This window comes from Watersipora subatra, chromosome 11, assembly GCF_963576615.1.
Source record: "Watersipora subatra chromosome 11, tzWatSuba1.1, whole genome shotgun sequence".
Taxonomy (NCBI): Eukaryota; Metazoa; Bryozoa; class Gymnolaemata; order Cheilostomatida; family Watersiporidae; genus Watersipora; species Watersipora subatra.
Window position 1 is genome coordinate 1,436,678 of NC_088718.1, and position 9,371 is coordinate 1,446,048.

The 9,371-nt window shown below is 37.1% G+C and overlaps 1 protein-coding gene across 1 annotated transcript in view; it reads right to left on the reverse strand.

Annotated features, from left to right (window-relative positions):
• Positions 1-7,258, reverse strand: part of LOC137408305 (hepatocyte growth factor receptor-like) — a 106,812-nt gene extending 99,554 nt beyond the window's left edge. The window contains exon 1 of the mRNA XM_068094783.1: positions 7,210-7,258. The gene's annotated coding sequence lies outside the window, so the exon portion shown is untranslated. The remainder of the gene's footprint in view (positions 1-7,209) is intronic.
• Between the last annotated feature and the right edge of the window lie 2,113 nt (positions 7,259-9,371).

Genomic DNA, 9,371 nt, shown 5'->3' on the forward strand with positions numbered 1-9,371 from the left:
AAACGTCCTTAGATAGGTTTATCTTAAAACGGCCGGCTAGTCGTGAAAGCGAAAAAAAGGAAAACTTTCTCGCTAACCAGCGAGAAACTTCAAACTATGAACACCGAAGAAATTTTAACTATGTTTAGTTGAAAATGAAAGTTTGGTTTTAGGTTTGCTTCTAAGTTTGTCTTTTAACACTTTAATAAAATCCAAATTTATCAAAGTCAACTGTTGTAACGAAGGATAACTTATATCTCCCTCCCTGGCAAATGCGAGTGCTAACTGCTATTGTGTGTATTTAATTTTACATTTTAATTAATCACATTTCCTTGCATTATTTTTTATTTGTTGTTTCTGAAAGCATGTAGTACGTAATGACAATAACCAACATGTTCTTTCTGTTACAATATCTTGTTTTGAGTGTTTTATTTGCTTTTTTTAGAGTATGGAAACCAATCAATATATATTTAATTGTTCTATATATAAATAAATTGCACCAACATGCGAGTAAATTGACATACGAGCTCAGTCTCGGAACGCATTAAGCTCGTAAGTTGAAGTATGACTGTATTGCTTAATATGTATACGATATTTTTTCAATTTCAAACTCCATCTACATGTATACTGTTTGTTTTGGTTATATATTTCATTTTGCCAACATGTTAACAAGCACTGCTATACAAAAAAACATTGTATCTATATTTTGTGCATTTTTATTATCTGTCATGTGTCATCAACATAAGTAGTTGTTGGTTTTTTTTTAACTCGGACGCATTTAATGAACTCACACAAAAAATCTTCGTTTTTAAGTTAGAAATTTTCGAACGAAGATTTAAAATTAAATTTTAGGCTAATTTTATAGAGAAATCTTTGGACAACACTGTCACTACTATAAAAGTCTTAAAGACCGTTGGTTATGTTATCAACGAATAATAAAATTCAGTTACTAGCAACTGCTGGGAAAGTCGCAAAAATGTGTCTATGGCGGTCGACCATAGAAAACGCATGAGGGAGTCTACTTCAGTGAAAGGGTTGAAAACGTTGGATTTGCCACTGTTTGTGATAATAAACATGTTCATTTCCTTTTTCAGCTGAGTTACTTTTACTTCTTTTTCCAGCTACGACAACTACAGAAACTACAGAACTTGCACGGGCACTTTGAGCCTGGCGATAGGCAGCGGTGAGAAGAAAGCGAGCAGCGTATATTACAAAAAGCACACCATCTCATTCAATGTTAGAAATGCTTGAAGCAGTACAATGCCTTCCAAAAAGCCTACTGCCCAAACGCAAAAACAGATTGATTCCCGTAGAGAGAGATCGAATTTGCGAAGCAGCAGCTAGACGAGCAGAAACTGCAGAGCAAACGCAGCTACACCCACAACGAAACGGAACTGCTGCTGCAGCTGCTAGAAGAGCAGAAACCGTCGAACAAACACGGGTACATCGAGAGCAGGCCAGAATAGATGCTGCAGCCGCTCGAAGTGCAGAGACTACTAAACCGACCCTAGCAGTAATTCAAACGGCTCAGAGCAGCCGCTACATCGGCCAGCATGCAGAAACCTCCGAGCAGATGCAGCGGCGACAAGAACATGGTGCGCTAGCTACACCAGCTGCTCACCGAGCTGAATTTTCGGAGCGGATGAAACGGCGACAACAGCAAGATGCACTAACTACAGCAGCTGCTACCAGGCGCCGTGTATGGACAGAAAACTTCGCGCTTGACTACAGTCATGCAACACAGTATAGGGTTGAATTTTTTTATGGGACGAATGTGCAAAAATGCTCCAGATGTAACGCCTTACGTTGAAAAGGCGAGAGGCCATATATGTAGTTGATATAGTAGATTTTATTGATAATAAATTTTATCAACAACCGCATTACTGCTGCACAGTTTGTAAATACCATGTCAAAACACAGGCTATAGACGAAGAACTGGTGAGTCATGATTAGTGTTTCAAGCATGCAGAAGTCTCAATTCAATAAAAGCGGGCGATTGCTAAGCAGTGCAACAGCAAAATATTTTCTAGAATTTCTCAAAATATGTAAAACTTTTCCATACTGCCAGTTCGAAGAACGTCAGTTTGCCTAGCAATGTCAATTTCATTATCAGTTCTGTGTACAAAATTAGGACTATGCCGATTTGAGTAGTTCGAGACTGATGCATTGTAGACTAGCTGTAAAACACATTGCATATCTCCAATGGGCTCTCCAACATTATTGACATGTACAACTGCATATGTGTAACTGCATATGTGTATGCAGTCAGATCAGCACAAAAATTTCAGTAGATTGCATATTTGGAGTTGTTTTACGGTATGAAAGACAACTCTCAATAAAGCCTGCTTTACGTAAATCTATTCCCGAACACGGGTAATGCAGCTAGTCTATATATAAAAATTTCAATGTTTGTCTGTCTGTCGCTGGTCTGTCCAGTTACAATCGTAAGGCAAGAAAAATGAAAGTCAATGAAAATCAATGTCATACTGAATTTTAATTAGTGACATTCAAATCGCATGTCTACTAACAAGTGTGTAAACCACAAGGCTAAGCTGTTCTAATCAGACCCATTGATTACCTCATGCTCTTACCACATACTGCATATATCTTTGGCGATTGCACATGCTAACTGTGCACCTATTATTATTAATTAATATTACCTTTTGCATTTATTTTTCAAAAAAAAATTTCAAAGCTAGTTTTTTTAATAAATGGGTCACGGTCACAGAAACCATGGTTAAGTCGCAAATCACGAAGTTGTGTTATCCGACTTTAAAGTTACACTAACTGAATTTACAATATTGGTAACAATTTTTGTAACACGTACATCTGGACCAACTAAAAAGTGATCTTTCTGAATCGGAAGTCAGTTTAGATAATAAATGTCTTTAGGCCTAATAAAACCTTAAAACCGTTGCTATGCTAAAAAGGAAGTACTGAAAATGGTGTTAACAAACGTAATCGTGTCTTTTTTGCCAATTTTAAAGATAATTCGGACATTTTGGACACTTATAGTGAGTACTTTAATATTCCAACTGACATCAAAAGCAGTGAAAGTAAAGGGAATGACGATGATATTTTCCTAACGATTCTTATAAGATTATTACAATATTTAATTATAAGAATAATTATTCGATTTCATAAAATTTAATTATAAGAATAATTATTCGAATTTACAAGATCGAAGTATATAATGACTGATGGTGTGCAATATGTTACTGTTATTATGTTTTTAAAGATTTTGTTCATCATACTCCGCTTGTGCCCAATATCGCAGTACTGCCAAGCCGTTTTTACTGTCTGCAAAATTAAGTAATACATTTTCTTATAGATATACAGCTATTTCGACAAAAACGAGCTAAAATATTTTTAGATTTTTGAATTCAGCATTATGTTTTGGATATGAAGACAGAAATCTAGATAAATATCACAACTTCCTGATATTGGTTGCTATAACATTTTGAAATGTAAACAAAATTGTGCATTGGTTTTCGTTTCTCAAACTTTAACACCAATTTCTCAGAACTATGTTTTCGCACTAATGGTAAACCTGCATTCAGTTTATTGACCGTAAAATCTGCTGTAATTAAGCTAGAATCAAAATTTTATTTTGCAAATGAACTGTGAATCTTCTCCTTCTGCTAGTATAGATAACTCTAAATCTTATAATCTGGACTTAACCATGGTTTCTGTGATCATGACACAAATACCTATTTTTAAAATCGTAATTTTCAAATGTGCCATTTCAATTTCAGACGTGCAGCTACTTTCATATTTTCGGTTTCGGTCAATCTGTAAAAGCTAACTGCTTTTCACATAGACAATTGTTTTATCTGGAGTAGGAATTGTCTCTACATTTTCTCACTGTTCGATCGGACAAAGTATCAGACAAAGAGAGTACAATATCTCATTTTTAAGTTTGTACCGGTATCGAAAGGTGCCTGTATCGTCCGTTAAAGCTTTGAATACCATGAGCTTTGCTGCAACGGTACCTTTTTTATAAACACACTTCCATGTACTCATTGCTATTTTTTATCTTAATTTATTTGAACTGAACAAAAACACTTTTCTCATGATATGAAGTTTAAAAGTTAGAATGGTAAATATTGCATATGTTAAATACAAAATAAGTTTTCTGCGCAAAACTTTTCATTACCCGGGCAATGTGAGGCATTCACCTAGTATTGCGGTAGGAGCCAGCCGGCCTGCGTCGGACCAGCTCGACTAAGTGACTCAGCCAAAGAACAAACCAGGATGTACCAATGTAGGATCGACTTGGCAGTTGGGCTAAAAGACCCTTCCAGCTACCTATAAATAGAGGACTAGCGCAGAAAAGAAGAAGCACCTTTTTGTTTTCTCTGTCTATACAAGTATTTGATCGTGATTTTCATATCGGCCAATAGTACTTATTAACTTCAATTCCAAATTATCCTGGTGCAATAAAGGAGCTAGTCGACTTCCTTTACAATATTAACACATCATAATATATTAACAAAGATCTTTTGCATTTTTACGCATGCACTTGCCCACTGTCAACAGACCTTTCCTGACTTTGTCATCGTGTAACTGAATCAAGGCAGACTCCTAGAATCGTAGGGGAACTCCAACCCCCTCATGTATCTCCTAAGCATGGAGAATCCCACAACACCCTAACCTACCTGCTTAGCATGTCGTCAAAACAAACAGAAAGCTGTTTACTTGGTGTGATGTCTCATCCAAGGTCTGCATCCTGCACTGAGATGAATGTTTCAGAAGTGCTTGAATATTCCTGTAAAGCCTGGTTCCCATATACGCCGCAACCACCGGTGATAAGAACACAAGGTTATCCACGGTGAAATGGGAACCTACACCCCGAGTACCTTTGGGGTCAAAGCAAAAGAGCTCATTGCTGTTCAAATTTCGCAAGTAGCCGCAGGCAAAACTTTCCCGAAATGTACTGTAAAAGGGAAGGTCAGTGTAGCGGATCCCCTGGTTCATAGTTGCGTTGTCACATACGGGTGATGAGGCATAGTGTATATATTCTATTCAAATTTATTATTTATGCTTGCCAACACTGTGAAACTACAATAAAACAATAATTTGATTGTCGAATAAAGGTTATTGACAATATGTTAATTATACAGTTGGTCATTTGCGAAGCTATTGGTAACATATAAAATAAAACACATAAAAGGAAAGATATAAAATTTACCTTAATACTACATCCAGGAGATTGCGAAGTAGTATGTGATTCCCCTTCAGGTTAATTCCTGATTATATATGTAAATGACAATGGTGTAATGATGAAACTTATGTACAAATAAAAGAAAGTATCAGCATTGAAAAACACAGCTGAAAAGCTACATGCTGTTGGCTCAAAGGTTGACAGAAGAATGACTTCAAGTGCATCTAATCAACTGTACAACACTATGTCAGTCAGACAGACCACACAAGACCCAGAGACCACCCAAGATCAACAGGTCAACTGGCATTCATTCTGGGAAGGAGCAGTGAATCATACAGGGTGTCTAGATTGTGAAGTGCATTATCAAATCAGGAAATTTAACAGAGACAAGCAGAACCTTACAGCTAGCACCTTTGAAACAGCATGGCGAGTGGCCATTTTTAAGCGGCTGTTAGCGACACAGCTTCATATGATCATAAGCCACGGAGCCTAGCTCCATAGGAAAGTGATTTGCTGCGCAAGATTACCCCCAGGATTTTGCGGCCGATATAGGAACCATTCTTAAACTGTAAGCTGAATTAGCTTAAAGGTTGACTTGCAACAAAATTCCCATTACAGTTATTTAATATCAAAAGATTCACCATGTCTTACTCTGTTGTGTTGTAACTTGTAAGCGAAAAATATGTGGGAATGTGATTACAAGCTCTTAAAAGCTCAAAAACGAACAGTTAATCGCAGCCACAAAGACCGCCGTAGTTTGGATTCTCTTTCCAAAACGGCTCCAATGTGACGTAGTTGTGGTAGATGGTTTCTGTTTACACTTTCATGCAACCTTATTCGTCGAAATATTTTCACAAATATACTTCACATATTCAATAAAACCATGCCTATTGTTCTTACCCGTATGTTTTATCGTCATTGTAATGCTGTCACTTTTAGCAGTGATATCTTATAACTTACCGTAAAAACTCACTTAATTTTTTAACCTTACCTCGAAGGAGTACATATCATTGTCTGATAACAAAGACGAGCCTGTTGGTCACCTGTGATAAATGAAAAGTGCTGCAAAATATATTTGCGAAGTATTGGGTCACATGATCAGATTACGACTTGACGATTAGATCAAGCCGAAACAAAACTGTAAAGTAGTGAGCATCTATATTTGATATGGGGTCTTCGGTAAAACCCGAAGTGTTTGTCATAAACTAGCGCTACGATAAATTTTATATTGAGCATTTTATTGGCGTTTCAATTCATGTGAGAACATCACGTGGCAAAACAATAACCAAACTGTAATGACTACATCAGAGAAATAAACATATTCCAATCTACGGCGCCTTTTCGTTTTTGAGCTTTTAAGGGCTTGTAATCACATTTCCACATATTTGCCACCTACAACACAACAGAATAAGACATGGTGAATCTTTTGATACCAAATAACTGTAACGTGAATTTTGTTGCAAGTCAACCTTTAACTACACTAATCGAGTCGCTGAACAAGCTTTGGCTTTTCCACCAATTTGCTGAGCCGTTGAAGCGTTTTGAAAGCGTGTTTACAAGCGTTTTGAAACATGATATACAACAAAAAGATTGTCAACAGTAATACTATGAATCAAGAAAAATGTGCCCTTCATGAGCCCAAATGATTTTATATGCAAAACAGGAAAGAAATTTTTTCTAGCTGCATGTAAGAATTGGGAATATGAAATTCTAAAAACAGATTTTTCATCATTTTAACAGTTGTTTGGTAAAAACATCTCAATGCTGTCATGCTTTTCGTAGCCGACACTTGAGAAAAGCAGTTGATAATAATAATAAATGGTAATAATAAAAATAGTTCTCAAAGAATTTGGATAAAATTTGTTACGTAAGTCATTGTCAACCCACTTCATAATGTTCGATCAGCTTCAAAATTACCTCAACAACTTGAATTGTGTTACTTTTTTAGCAAACAATAGAGACTTCCACAGGTTATTTGAAGAGTGGCCACCAAAAATCTCTTGCATGAGCACTTGTCCAAAGCTAGACAGATTTTGCCAACTGACATAGAATATTGAAATACAAACCTTAATATCAAATTCTAACTTGGAAGCCTTCAGCCCACCCTAAATATATTGTCAACATCTACCTCAGAGCTCTTCTTGCACCTTTAATGATCACACATAATCCACTCCCGTTACGCTAACCAATGAAAACCTTAACAAAGATTAAAACAAGCCTTTAAGTATGGCTACCGGGTAGAAGAGTAATCTAGTACCTGCTTGTGACACGCACTGGTCATAGCATATTGTTGACTCACTACTAGCAATAAAGCTGGTTTTTATTACCCGTGCTATCTTTGCATAGATGTGGCTGTCAAATCAGGAGGTCATGATCCCTAGATAGACTTTAAGGTTATTATGGCACTCCCCTTCTTAAAAAAGCAGAGACATAGGAGCTCATTTAAACCTGGTGAGGCGCAATATTACCTATTAATAAATTTATGCCAGGGCGTGGGGGGGAATCACTTTGGTCATAGGGGCACTCTGGGCCACCCATATTTTGACCATTTTTGTATTTGTTGGAGTTATCATCTTTCGGTAATATGGGAGGAAGTGATGTCATAGATCAGCCATATTGGTTTCTATCAGCTAAAGCAAGGTGGGCTAACACAGGTTAGTTTTAACTGACTTTTGTATAAAAAACTAAAATATTGCATCTGAGCTATTTGAATCACATACTCCAATCTAATGTGGATACAGATTGGGTTGAACTATGCCATTACTTTGATGTATCTTTTACTTGTTTCTTTGCTTTATCTAATGTATAATTTTCATTCGAAATGAGCTGTGCAACATTTTTATTAGCAACATGGCATGGGGCACTTTGGGCCGCATGATCTGGGGCACTTTGAGTAATGGCCCAAAGTGCCCCAGGTCAATTATATTTGGAAATGTACTTTTGTTTTAGTCTTTTTCACAGTGTATCATCACTATCTGTTGATAATGGACCTAATGTTGATAATGTTGTTTTAGTATATTTCAAAGATGGTCTGAAATTACCAAAAAAAATTTCCTATACTATCCTCACTGATGTAATGCGTACAGCCGTACAAATGGTAATAGAAGAAAGACAGTCTGTTCGACAAGTGTCTATAGCTCTCTCCATACCACGCACCTCTTTAGCCGGATATGCGAAAGAAAGTCAGTCTTGTGGTAAAACAGAGGTAGTGAACTATTACAAAACAACTTCAGCATAGAAGGTATTCAATAACACTCAAGAAAACATGCTTAAGGACTACCTTATTACAGCTGGTAAACACCACAATGGTTTGACCAAAAAACAATACCAGGAATTGGCATGGCAGTGTGCCAAAAAAGAAGGCTGCAACTATCAAGCTGTTTGGAATGAAAACCAATGTGCAGGAGAAGACTGGATAACCGGATTAATGAAACGACATACTGAACTTACAATTCGTAAGCCCGAAGCGACTAGCCTAAGTCGTAGCACAAGTTTCAACAAAAAAGAATGTCAATGATTTCTTTGAGAATTTGGAAGAAGTTCAGAGAAGATATGGATTTCAAGCGAAAGACATCTGGAACATGGACAAGACGGCGCTGACAACAGTTCACAAACCATATGGCTCAGCTGTTGGGTGTTCATTTCCCAAAGCATTTACAACAGCGAATATTACGTCTGGATTCAGAAGGCCAGAAATCTCTCCTATTGACAGAAATGCCTTTTCTGATGCTGAACTCCTTGGCTCTTACGTGATGAACCGACCTGCCTCTGCTCTCATGTCGCCGCCGACTGATCAACCTGTTCCCTCAAATTCTGGATCAACAGGTCCACCTGAGCCACCAAATGATCAACTTGTTCCCTCAACCTTTGCTTTAAAAGGTTCATCTGCAATTTCATCTATACCTAATAATTTGAGGAAAGTGGTGCTGGAAATCATCACTCCAGAGGATATCCGACCCCATCCTAAAGCTAGGCCACGAAAAAATATTGCACGTTGCGAAAGAAAGTCAACATCTATTCTAACAAATACTCGAGAGAAGCAGCGCCTAACTCTCGAAGCTAAAGAATGAGCTAAAAAAAGGAAAAGCAGAAAGGTGAGGATTTTAATTCAAATAAGTGGTTGAAAAAGAAAATAACATACATAATAGCTCTACTGTTACTAATTTCTATCATTATATAGCTGCACAATGTTTTGCTTCAGATTGCGAAGAGGGCAATCCCTGAAGAG